We start from the raw sequence: 14,071 nt of genomic DNA, 5'->3' as shown, positions 1-14,071 counted from the left end.
ATTGTAAGCACCCTTCTGCCTTCAGATCTCAGTTCCAGGATCCCTTCCCCAGCAAAGTTCTCTGATCTGCCTGCCTGTGGTTCTAGCCCCAGGGATCGTCACGTGTCTCTTCCTTTGTAGCACCTACCAGAACGGCAATCCACATTTATCTATCTAAACATTTGATTGAAGCCTCTCTTCCCTGTCAATCCATAAAAACTATCAACACAGGGATCCTGCCTGCTTTTGCTCGTTATAAATAACATCCTAGCATCAAGCAAAATGCCTGTGAATAAATATGAATAAAAGAATGAATACCTACAAAAGTTCCAACCACTTACAGCAGCATGCCTTACAGCTTGAAAGGAACTGGTAAAAATAAGAGGAGGAGAGTGGTGAAATGCTGACATTTGCTGACCACACAAAAATAAGTTTTAGTAAAAAGCAATGGAGGTTTGCAAACCTAGGAGAACGGAGTATGTTACGTATGACGTGGCTTAACTAAGTCAAAGACTAGGTAGTCTCAAAATAGAATGTATGCTTGGGATGCTGAACTAAGAGGAAGCACGTGGCCTTAACAAAGGAGGGGAGTAGAGCAGTGAGGGGCTGGGATGGGGGCGAGGGGATGGCACATGCTGACCAAAGAAATCTTCCCTGCGGCTATCAGAAACTGCCTACGCCTTCACTGCAGGCCTAAGGAGAGACTGACCTTCACAGTCCTTCAACTTGTTGCAGGGTCCTGCAGCAGGCCTCCAAATGTCTGACGATTGTGCATATTAGCTATTTTAAACCCACCACGCGGGGCCTGATAATCGTGGATGAATATAGGATGTGAGCAGATGTACTTTAGGGAAGCCTAGATAAAAGGGGAGAAAACAAACCTGAGGGTTTCTGGGGCAGTCTGGCATCTGCTTTCGATTAAAGAGGCAAGCACATGAGACAGTAAAACACCCGTCATTTTCCAGCGGCAGCCGGACAGCCTCAGCTTGGGTCATTCTTAGTGAGAAGTGGGGCTGGTTCTACAAGTATTTGCTGCCTGCCTCAGGTTCTCAACGGGATGGTGGCTGATGCGGGAGAAAGAGAGGAGGAAAAAGTGCCTAAAAAAGCTCACCATATCATTCAGGAAACAAGAACTTATGAAACAGTTAAATAACAGTGTGATTCAGTATATAATTAAATCCAAAATAAATAGTACTGGAGACCAGAATGAAGTCAGCAGGTTCTCCATGGCTTTGCAAAGGTAAACTGAGGCAACATGGTAATGAAGAAAGCATATGCATTAAGTCAGGAAAATGAGGGGTGGCAGGTGGGGTGCATGTTCGGCTTGAGCTCCACTCCTTTCTGGCTGCATGATCTCAGGAAAGTAACCTACCTTTTGGAGCCTAATTTTTCTCATCTATAAGGAGATACAGATTTTATAATAGTATCAGTATTATTATATGTCCCAATCTTCTGTGAAAATTAAATGAAGTATGTGAAAGTTATAAAATATAATACAAAATAAACATTATTATTAATCTTCTCAACCAATAAATAAATAACAAAGGTAGGAGAGGGCAGGAATGTAAGTAACTTGAGTTTTAGGTTTAAATTGTTTAAATTCCAAACACAGTTATGGAACCACTGTGGATCATGGTTACGTAGCTCTAATATATAACCTTGATCTTGATCTAATATGACCTTGTAAGTGAGCGTGAAATTTATCAGGCCTTCAGGACTACTGTTTATCCAGATTTCGAGACTAGTGCAATGATGGCCATAAGTTACTCAGTGAAACTGAAAGGGAGGCACTTATTATGACCATAAGAACACATTTAACCCCTTCATAAGCAGTCCAACCTCTTACAATACGGCTCATTGAAGGAGATGGGTTACGATGCTTTCAAAAGGACAAAACAACAACTGAGGCTAGAATTAGATTACAAAGTTATAAGAAGCTTATCTTCTATTTTGTAAATGGATTATTCTTATGTCTTGAGAATTGAGCACAGGGGTCAAGCTCACTGGGAAACTAATGACCACTGTGTCACAATGAAAAACAAAGTAATGGTACCAAATTGTCACAAATGTTAAAAGGGAGTAATTTTAGTAAGCTAAGTCCAATACTCTAGGAAGAACCATTATTTCAATCAGAAGACTTCAAAATCTTGTCCAAGCTGACTTATGTAAAGTCAGGCATGGCCATTTAAACTCTCCGAATGTCAGTTTTTTTCACCTGTAAATGGGAAAAAGAATACCTATCAAAGTCACCTCCTAAGGCTTAGAAATGATTAAGTGCTTATGTAAGCACAGCTTTATTATCAACATAAAGAAGATTGTTTTTTCTCAAGATGACGAGAATCTATTTACTGCTTACTATTTGTGGTAGACTAAAAGGAAAAACGGCCCGATATGTGGCAGCCCCCCAACATGAAGAGGTGGAGTCCATTTCCTCTGCTTGTCTCTGGGCTTGGCCATGTGATTTGCTTTGGCCAATGGGACATTAGGAAATGCGACGCAGCAGAGACTTGAAAAGTATTTGTGTGTAGGGGTGGACTTCTCTCACTGCTTGCAGAGAACACTTCTATGTGAAAAACGAGAACCAGCCTCCTGGAAGATGATAAAACAGGTGAAGAGACAGTGCTTTTCAAATGCAAGGAAACGGATGATCCCAGACAATGCTTTCAAGCCACCGACCACCTCTGATGACTATATGATGATCACAACCGTGGTCATAAAATATAGCCAAAGCCAACCTTATGTAATGTTTTGTCCCAGAGGTTGTATGTGTATTATCTCATTTAATATTCAAAACAGCTCTATGAAGTACATGTTTTTAATGATCCCATTGAACAAATAAGGAAAATGAGTTTCAGAGAGTTTATTCCTATTTTAAATGTTAGAGCTAAGATCCAAAGGCAAGATTCGTCTGACTTCAAAGTCAGTGCTCTTAATTCTAAACTGAAAACTCCTAGACAGAAGAAAGGCAATTACCTACGGTGATAAAACCAAAGCTGCTAAATCATGAAAGGAGAGTTTAGGAGCACCTTAAGCCAGGGCTGAAGAGAAACCTGCCTTTGGTCCTCCAATTAAAGGAGCTTGTTAGCACACACTAATATTTGCTTATGAATGATTCCAGGGGATAAAGGAGGGATTTTAAGTTGCATATTTATTACACAGGGGAATATACTTTAAGCACCTATGATACAGTAGGATTTAAAAACGGAATTAACGAGACACTTCATATTAGTGTGCTCTATAACAAAGGGTTTGCCCAACGTTCAGCTCTCAACCCATGGAAGAGGAATAAACCTGTGTAATTCTTACAACAATCCAAGGGACTGGTCAGTTTGAACTCGCAAGGCAGTATGAGGTGTAGAGACTCATAAATGCGACTACACCCTGGATGTTCGGACACTGGCTAGAACCACTTCTGCCCCGGCTCACCTGTCCTGCTCTCCACAGTGGTTGCTGGCATTAGGCAGGTTTTTGTGTTAACACGTCTACCATTTTCACCTTTGTTGCTGACTGAATGTGACAAAAAATGGAAGACAAGTTATTGTTAAAGAATCATAGACTATTAGAATTTGTAGGGATTACTAACATCTTCTAAAATGTGATCTAAAAAAAAAATTTAATAATTTGTAGCACTAAAATCCCTTTCTCCAACAGAAATTTTATTCAGGATGCCAATATACAGCCTCAATAAAAACTAGACTTTTAAAATCAGTAAACATTTATTCTTATAAATTAAACTATTATATGTAGTACACACAGCTATATTTAAAATGGATAACCAACAAGGACCTACTGTAGGGCACAGGGAATTCTACTCAATATTATGTAACAACCTAAATGGGAAAAGAATTTGAAAAAGAATAGATACTTGTATATTTATAACTGTATCACTTTGCTGTACACCCAAAACTAACACAACATTGTTAATCAACTATACTCCAATATAAAATAGTTTTAAAAAAAAGAAACAAAGGGTGACTAAACTCTTAAAAAAATTAAACTATGTAATATCTAGATATAAAGTTAATCAATGACAACAAAGGGGTTATTTTAGTGAAGACAAATTTAGAATTTTTGAAAGAAAAAGTCACATATCAGCTGCAATATCTTATTAATTTTCAGTTTTGTTTTGGTTCCAAAGGATAGAAAATATCTACATTTCCTCAGATGGGTAATTGTAAGTGGTAACAATTACTCTTAAAAAGCATGTCTTAAAATTTCAGTGGAAAATTCATACTGAATGACATTCTGCACATGAACAGAGTAACCCAGATTACAAATTGAAAAGTTGCTGTTTTCTTTTATTTTTTAATTTTAATTTTTAATTTAATTTTAATTTTTATTGAAGTACAGTTGACTTATAATGTTGTATTAATTTCTGCTGTACAGCAAAGTGATTCAGTTATACATATATGTACATATTCTTTTCCATTATGGTTTATCACTGGATATTGAATAGAGTTCCCTGTGTTGTACAGTAGGACCTTGTTGTTTATCCTTCCTATATATAATAGTTTGCATCTGCTAATCCCAAACTCCCAATCCATTCCTCCCCCACCCTCACTCCCCCTTGAGAAGCTGCAATTTTCTAGTGTGTTCAAAGTTGGTATATAACATTGAGTTTGAGGGTTTTTAAAAAAAATCAGTTTATTAAATATTAAAATATATGAAACATTAAATGAGACTTAAGCATGTATGGATCCTCTAAAATTATCTCAAGGTGGGTAAGCACCTGCAAACTATGTATTTACAGATCTAGGGAAACAGGTCTAGCATGATTCAACGAGTTGCCTAAGCCCATATTTCTTCATTGCAGCACTGATAGAACTTGGGTCTCTGCCACAGCATACGGCAAGCGGCACTTGGATTTGTTGTATATGTTAACCCTAAACTAAATGGATTCATTCAATAAATATTTATCTGCTACTCTATCCCAGGCACAATGCTAAATAATAATAATAATATAATACAGTCGTCCCTCAGTATCCATAAGGGATTGGTTCCAGGATCCTCCATGGATACCAAAATCCACAGATGTTTAAGTCCCTTGTGTAAAGTAGCATAGTACAGTCGGCCTGCCATATCCGTGGGTTACACATCCTCAGATTCAACTAACACTGTGAATACAGAGGGCCGAGTGTAATACAACAATGGACATAAAACATTCAAGCTCTTCCACAATGAAACTTACTATAGTCTCGTGGAGAACACAAATGGAAATCAAAGAATGATACAGATACATGCAAAATTACTAACTTGAGAGGTATGGGTAGCTGATGTTATTAGGGGCATTAGGGGAGAGAGCAGAAAAATCCAAGTGTGAGCTGAATTTTAAAAGCCATGCGGGAGGTTACCCAGTTAGGGGAAAGAAAAAGTATAATGTGATGTGACTGAGGAGGGATTGGTTTCCTGGCAGAGAAACAGTGATTACCAAGGCCCTGTAGCTGGACAGGGTAGGGCATATTGTCTCCTATGGGAATCGTCGGTGCCACAGAGAGAAAATGAAAAACGTCTACAAGAGATGTGGTAATAGTAACAATGGGCACTAAACACTGTGTTCTACATATGGGTCTCAAATGCTTTATTTTATTATTTATTTATTTATTTATTTATTTATTTTTGGCTGTGTTGGGTCTTCATTGCTGCGTGCGGGCTTTTCTCTAGTTGCAGCGAGCGGGGGCTACTCTTTGTTGCAGTGCGCAGGCTTCTCATTGCGGTGGCTTCTCTTGTTGCAAAGCTCGGGCTCTAGGCGCGTGGGCTTCAGTAGCTGTGGTGTGCAGGCTTAGTGGTTGTGGCTTGTGGGCTCTAGAGGCGCAGGCTCAGTAACTGTGGAGTACAGGCGTAGTTGCTCCACGGCATGTGGGATCTTCCCGGACCAGGGATGGAACCCGTGTCCCCTGCATTGGCAGGAGAATTCTTAACCACTGCACCACCAGGGAAGCCCCTCAAATGCTTTATAAATGACTATATTTCCTTCTCACACTAAGTGTATGAGAGAAGTAATATTATCCATATTTATACATGTGGAATAAGGGGAGGTTAAGCAACATGCCCGGGGTAAGAGAGACATGAAGTGTCAAAACTAGGGTAAACCCAGATGAGTGACAGTTTGCAGTGCTCTTCTTTACCACTAGGCTAACCTGCTCTCTCTTTAGTAGGAAGTAGTATCCCTTAGAGAAGCAGACAACACGAGGGTGACAAGCATCCTTCTCACACCCAAGCCTGCATGGATGTATGACTCCCAAGAGGACTATGAATCTTAAAAATAGGCTTTAACCCTACGAATGTTGTCATTCATTGAAAATCTATGATAAATGAGACAGCTTTTGCAGCAACATGGATGGACCTAGAGATCATCATACTAAGTGAAGTTAGAAAGAGAAAGACAAATATTGCTTATATGCGGAATCTAAAATATGATACAAATGAACCTATCTAAGAAACAGAAACAATCACAGACATAGAGAACAGACCTGTGGTTGCTAGGGTCGGGGGTGGGGTAGGGTTGGGAGTTTGGGGAGTCTGGAATTAGCAGATGCAAACTATTATCTATAGGATGGATGAACAACAAGGTCCTACTTATCCTACTTGCACAAGGAACTATATTCAATATCCTGTGATAAACCAAAATGGAAAAGAACATGAAAAATATATATATATATGTGTATACATATATATATATATATATATAACTGAATCACTTTCCAGAACAGCAGAAATTAACACAATATTGTAAAACAACTGTATTTCAATAAAATTAAAATAAATAAATAAATGAGATGGCTTACATCCTCAAGAATCCTCCACCTACAATTCAGGTAACAGCCCACAGGAATCGGAATGGGTCGTCTTTTCTGATGGTATTAACAGTGTAAATGATAATTTCTTCCCTTTTGTCTTTGGTTACTGGAAAAAATAACTATCAAATTCCCTGTGGCTTGTAATTTGGATCTGTTTTGTCTTCATCTGGCTTTCTAGTCTTTATATTTTCTCTGCTCTCTTGTTTTTCCAAATATAATATCATTTTGTATAGCATCTACTATGTGCCAGGTCCTAGGTCAGCAGGCTCTGCAGGAGGTACCAAGATGGATAATGCACAGTTCCTGTTCTGGGCTCCTTAAAGTCAGCAGGCTTTAAACGAGAAAGAGAGGACTCTTCATAAAAGGAAAACTAAAGGTGAGCTTCACGTCATTCAGAAAGCCAACGTATTGATGAGGAGGTCAAGCCTCAAAAGAGCTCAACAAGAGGGAACCAAGTAAAGTCAAAAGAGGGACATAAATGTGAGATGGCAAAGATGTGCTGGCATGAAAAGGAGAGCACGGATCTACGAAAGGAGACCCCCAACTGTCCATGATTGAGGAACTTGGTAACAAATCTGGATTTGAACGGCCTGCTTAATGATTCCAGGCACCCCAGCCTCTGTGGGCCAATCTCCTTACCTTCATGCATCTCGATTCCACTAGGGGGATAAAAGAACTAATTATAGTTTTGATCAAATACTTTGAGGTACACAAATGAAAGGCACTACTAAAAACAAACCATCACAATGGAAAAGCACTTCTAACAACTAGTGCACCTAAGTGTTCACCTTCATTAGTGTGGGGTATAGACAGGAGTCCCCAGGTCCATTTTTTGCTCTTAAGCAATCTCTGTAGCATGCAGGCATACACATACTACAAGGCCACCCACTCAGCACGCATGCACACGTGCAGAGACCCAGACACACATAAGCCACCAAAAGGGGTGTAATCAGTATGTAAGGAGAAATGCTGAAGTGTGCATGGAGTAAGCAGCTCAGCTTGTTCATTTTTAGAACTTAGAAGCTTTCCAAGTTCTACGTGCTGTACAACACACAGAATTGAGACACTGGAAATAGCCCCAAAGGTGGAGGGTATTATAGAGACAAAAAAAAATCTGTTTATCTTTTCTCTGTTAAAAGTTCTCATCATGTGCTTTATCTGACCGGTCTTTCCGCTAACTTTATCTACTTGAAAAGTCCCAAAGAGGTGTCTAGAAGGGTCTCTGCAGCAGAAGAGCCTGGGGTGGGGATTCCCAGGCTTTGCTGAGAGTCAGGCTTCCACAGCTGGGAACGCCCTACCAACCTCACCAATATCTACCCATCCTCTGATCTCATGTAGTTGTTACTTTATCAGAGAACGAACGTACTGGCCACCTAGATAGGTCAGTTTCCTTCTGAAATTCTCCCTTAATACTCTCTGTACACTCCTTGAAAGTTCATCAGAACTGTCAAATAACTGTTCAACTGTTTGTTAAACGTCTTTCTCTGACACTGGAATGTAAGATTCCAAAAGATAGCGCCTGTGTCTGTCTTATTCACCGCTATCACCCCAGAGCATAGCACATTCATTCATTCTTAAGTGAATGAAAAAATGAATTATTGTGATTTCAGTCTTCAGCTTCTGGAATCCAGCCCCACTTTCTCTCCTGGATCCTGCTCTACACTAAGTCATTTTGACAGTTACCTGTGGTTCAGGGTAAAACTAATAACTTTGTAACTGAGGTAGTGAAGACAGGGCTGAGTCAAACTATTTACATATATTGACAATGAACTAACCCACATATGGCACGTACGGCATGTGGTTCATAGCACAGGCTACCATCCCCAGCTACATAAGTCCAATGCACATTATAACATGCTCTCCTCATTCCTATTGCCTGCCCCATGCAGGCATTCACCGTCTCTTACCAGGACTAATATTTAGTGAGGAACTGTTATGTACCAAGCACTAGATATTATATAATTTTAGTCACAAAACAAGTTTGCAATGTTTGTATTCCCATCTAACAGATAAGAAAAATGAGATTCAGAAAAGTTAAAAAATTTGCCCAAGGGCAGTAAAGAGAGGAGTGGGCGTGAACCCAGCTCTATCTGAATCTGAAGGCCATGCTCTGGTGATGCCCCCCGACTCCCAACCCCCATCTCTCATTCTTACAACAGGGCCGTGGGGAAGGTGGGCACACCCTGACTGGCTGGATTCAAATTCCAACTCTGCCATTTACTGTCTGTGGCGCTTGGGCAAGTTATTTAGGATTTCTGGCTTTCAATTAATTCCTCATTTGTAAAATGGATATTATTAGCACTGCTCCTCTAATGGGAATTGTTTCAAGGATTAAATGAGTTAGTGTATATTGTATTAAGTACTAAGAACAATGCTTGGCACATATAAGCAATCAATGATAGCCATCTTTATTTTTGACTCTGGCTGTTGTTGTTGTTATTACTGTTACTAATATTACCTTCAATGCTACCAATCATTCCACTGAATTGCCCTCCCTTTGGGAAGGAGGAATCAAATGTGCCTGGAGCAGCGTGTCCCCTGATTTCTCCCAGTAACCAAAGATGAAAAGATGTTTCCTTTTTTTTTTTGGTCCAATTTCAGCAAACATTCAATGAGCCCATTAACTATGGGCAAAGCACTCTACCAGAAGCTACCGGGAGAAAGCTGCTTCCTTACTCTTCAAAGAGAAACGGAGACTGGTTGAAAGCTTCACCCACAGGAATTCAGTAAGTGAGACAGAAATAGAAACTCAATCAAGCAGGGCTTAAGATGGATCCTTCTAGTAAGCAAATCCCATCCTGTTACTTTGCTATTTAACTTCTGGCTTCCACACTGGCTCTAGCAGTGGTGTGAGGCCGGGGCCGGTACTGACAGCCTCCCGCCCCTTGTAAAAAACAACCCGCCTTGTATCTCTTCTATCTAATGGGTTTTTGCTTAAGACTCTTTGCTCTCAGGGTTCTATTGGGAAAATTAAAAAGTTTGAAAACCTTGTAATGAATTCCCTCATGACCTGACCCTAACTTGTCCAGATTCCCCTTGTATCACTCTCTCCTCAGCACATTTTTTATACTAAAACTAAACTATGTGATAGTTTCCAGAACATGTTCCACCTCTCTCAGCCTCCATGTCTTGGCACAGACTGTTTTCTTGGCCAGGAACGTTCTAGTCTGATTGTCCTCCTGGGCTTAATTACTACCCCTCACTGTCACATCAAACCGTATATGTAACTTTATTTATGACTTGTACGACTTTATTATAAAATGGATTAGCTTTACTTACAAATATTTAGAGCAAGGTTGTATTATTGTCAGCTCCCCTTCAGGCAAAGAACCAATTTGTCATTTTTGAATTTCAAGTGTCTGTCATAAAGTAGGTGTTTAGTAAATGTTTATCAAATAAATTAATTAAACACTAAATATCCTTCTATGTTAACTGAAGATCTATGGCAGTGTGAGAAACAGGGTGGACTTAAAAAATAGAACTGAAATACTCAGGTTGAAATATTCACTCCACCATTTACATGTTACATTGAGCAAGATACTTAATATGCCTGGTTTTCTCATCTCTATAACGGACCTACTAATGGAGTCTGGTGGTTGTTAAGGGCATTCAGTGAATCAATATATAGAAAGTATTGTAAAGAGTTCTGGCACATAATAATCACTCCATCAATGTTAGCTACCATTATTATTTCAGGCTGAAATATAAAAAATGTAACTAGAGAGGCACTTTACTTAAGGACTAAGTCAGTTTTAAATACATCTACTAAAATGATTTGATCTTACAGTAATACATTGAATTCTCTTGTTTTTCCCTGCCCAGCATCTATCCTACCCTTTGCTTTAACAGTTCTTAGGTTTTTGTTTGAGGAATCCTTTCCAACTCTCAGTCCCTGTGGTAGGTTCCAGGGCCAGGCACCCAACCCAGATGTGGCTGGAGAGAAACAGGGTTTGGTTGTCGGATGGTGAGGTGACCCAAGCTGGGCCACTGATGTTCACACTGGCACTCTTGCTGGGACTAAGGGTAATGAAGTAATTAGAACATGAGCCTGGAGCTGCTGGTAGAAAGAAAGCAGAGCCCAGAGATGGAGAGATACAAAATTCCTAATCAGTCATGTGACTGCCTAGATCTTGCTGAGCCTTTTTTTGTTTTTTCTTTTTTTAAAAAATATACAGAAGACAATAAATTCTGTTTTCAGCTTCATCTAGTCTGAGTGGGGCTTTGGTACTACAACCCAAAGTGTCCTGGGTAATGATCACAACCAGTCATTGTGAAGATGAAAGCCTATGACAGTAAGTTATTATCTTATTAAGTCCTACATGGGCTTCAAGGTATCATTGTAAAGGGACTAGTTTACATCAGGAATTTTGGTTCAAATGAAGATGGGTATTATTTGCAGGATTATCAAAGAATCATGGTCTCTTCATACTTGGTAACCAGAAAGCAGTAAATACAAGTCCCTAGAAAAGTGCTCCTCTGACTTTGGTGTGCATGAAGCTCCTTGAGGAGCTTGTAGAAAAGGCAGGTTCTTCCACCCAGAAATTCTCCAGGAATCTGCCTTTCGGATGAACACCCCAGGGGTGCTGACAGCCCGCAAATGCTGGCTGTCCACCTTGAGGAACACTACCCGAGAGGGTCCAGTTTTGTTTAGATGATTAAAGTACACAAATCCAGCTGGGAAGAAATCCCCAGAAAGCGACAAAATGCAGAAATTCTCATAATTACTTCAGAAACTAAAAGAACTTCAAAGACTGAGTCTGAGTTTAAGCCCTAATTCTGAAGCAAATATTAGCAAATTTGGAAGTGTCTCAGCTCTAAAACAGAAGAACATAAGCATTATATCCAGTTTTCTCTATGGTTATTTTCTTCTAAAAAAGGAAATGGTATAGAAAGAAAACAATAATTTAAAAATTGATTTCAAGCTTATAGTTTTATCAAATTCATTACGATAAACTACAGTAACTTCGCAGTAGATCACTGCAAACAATTAACAAAGATGACCTTTGAGAATTCATCTCAGAGCAGCTATAATGAGCACAATTATAATAATTGGTAAGAAGCTTTTGCAGCGTTCCATAATACACAAAAGACAACATGACAAAATGAAATAGATTGTTTTCTGAGGATAGCACATGAGTTTCACAAAGGAAATTTTATGTTGACTGTGATGTGTAAGGGGGTGATACAAAAGTCATTTGATGCTGGATCATACACCATGGGAAATAAGAAAACCATTTCCTGATGTGTATCCATGTTTGCCTTTGTTAGGGGTCAGTGGTTACATAATGGTCAATGATGTGTCTAAATCAAGGAACTATCCAGCCCTTTCAACAGAGGTTCCCCTGAGAGAATTAAGCCTAAATACTATAAAGCATCCATTGTATGCAATAGATTGACTCTCCTATGCATTGAAAATGGTGCTAGCTCTGTACCATGCTGGGGAGAATTGAGAAAATAGACTCTAAATCATTTTCTGTAGGTCTCAGTTGCCTTGCGAAACCCAGTTTAGAGAGGCCAACTGACACTGCTTAAACTGAAAATACATACTCTGGGATAAATTGCTGTGCAACTTTTTTGATTCCAAGCAAGGTGGTCTAGAAATAGTAAATGATTCTTTGAACAATTTAAAATCTCACAAACAGAACCAGAAAAAGTGATATTCAGTGCTCTCAAGTCATACTTTGTGCATCAATATACAGCTTTGTACACTGAGATTAATGACGTCAGTGGAACTCAACTGTAGTTCTGCAGACCCACACAACAGAACTTTACAGCATTAATGTCTTGGGCTCCATCCACATCCATTAGTTGTTCAACTGCCAAGTGCATCACATTATGTGGAGATCCTATTCAATTCAAGGAAAATACAGTAGTATGACTTTAGCAGAATTGCAAAATAAATTCTGACTTGTTTTGTGCTGGGAGCTTTGTAAAAGATTTACACATTTCTAATGGGTTTCTATGTAGAGACTGATAGTAACTGACCTTGATTTTTGTGTCAGACCCTGCTAATTAACAATACAAGTATCCATTCTCTCTTCATTCCTGACTAATAATAGAACCCAAATTAACTGGACAGGTTGGTAGAATGAAAGACCACATTTCCCAGCTTCCTTGCAGCTAGGTAGCCAATGACTGCAGAAGTAAATAGAAACGTTGTATGCGAGTAGAAAAAATTTCACTGGAAGGGCTGTCTTCTGTACAATCTGCTCCCACCTACTCCCCTCCTCCCCGCACTGCTTTTTTTTTTGCCTGCCAAAGAATGTGATCAATGGAAATCCAACAGTTACCTTAAATCACAGAACTGACCTTAAGTGTGGAAGCCACGTGTCAGAATGATGGAGCAGAAAGATTAAAACACCCTCCTACTCCATCACATTGCTGTTACACATCCCTGGACTGTCGCCCCTAGACTCCTTTAACGTAAGAGAGCATAACACTTCCATCATACTTAAGCCTCTGTTATTTTGAGTTTTCTCCTGCAAGTGGCAGAACCTAAACCTTATTAATATAATCTGCATGTATTTTCTTACTCAGTAAAGGCCAGGTGAATTAATAAACTAATTGGGATGAAATATTTGAACTGGTTTGCAAGCTCTGAAATTTGAATAATGCATTTAGGACAAATAAAAGGAAGGATTACTTTATCTAAGTTCTTCTAAACATATGAGAACAAAATTTTTTCTTGTTAAAAATGCATATAAGTTTTAAAATGCATAGAACTTAAAAAGGAATTCAGATAAATAATAAGTAAGGAAAGGAAGACAGTACAATGTGTGGTATAAATGAAAATTAGTGAAATTAGTATCATGGTTAATAGTGTAGCATATAATGTATACTTATCAAAGGTAGCAAACTGGACCAGCGAAGGTATGGACTGAAGTCTGACCTACGGACATACTGTGTGTTTTTCTTATTTGTATACTGGTTCTTGATACCTTTGTGTGACCCATTCATTCTACATCTCTTTACATTAAATAATCCACTTCTGGGCCAAATGGAAGACTTTGGTCTTTTAGCTTTTGTGTACAGCTGACAGACATCTTAGAAAAATCCCTGGGGACAACAGAAAATCATTAACATGCTTTTGATTTCCAATAAGTCCTTTCAAGTCTGATTTTTGCTCTGTACTCTAGAAAAGGCATTAAAATATTTTAAATAGACCTAGCAAAAAGGATTGAAAGCATAAGATTGTAGTTAAAATAAATTCTATTCCTTAGATTGCTTTTGATCATCCAGGCAGAAATTTTGTTTCAGTGTTGCTCTATAATAATAAGTATTTGTAGTTAGTGTGA

At 39.0% G+C, this 14,071-nt stretch overlaps 1 protein-coding gene across 4 annotated transcripts in view; it reads right to left on the bottom strand.

The window, feature by feature from the left end:
• Window positions 1–14,071, bottom strand: part of TNIK (TRAF2 and NCK interacting kinase) — a 406,336-nt gene that overhangs the window by 150,010 nt on the left and 242,255 nt on the right. The gene's annotated exons all lie outside the window — the stretch shown is intronic.

Source organism: Balaenoptera borealis, assembly GCF_965194805.1.
Source record: "Balaenoptera borealis genome assembly, chromosome: 5".
Taxonomy (NCBI): Eukaryota; Metazoa; Chordata; class Mammalia; order Artiodactyla; family Balaenopteridae; genus Balaenoptera; species Balaenoptera borealis.
This window is presented reverse-complemented; position numbering and strand designations above follow the sequence as displayed.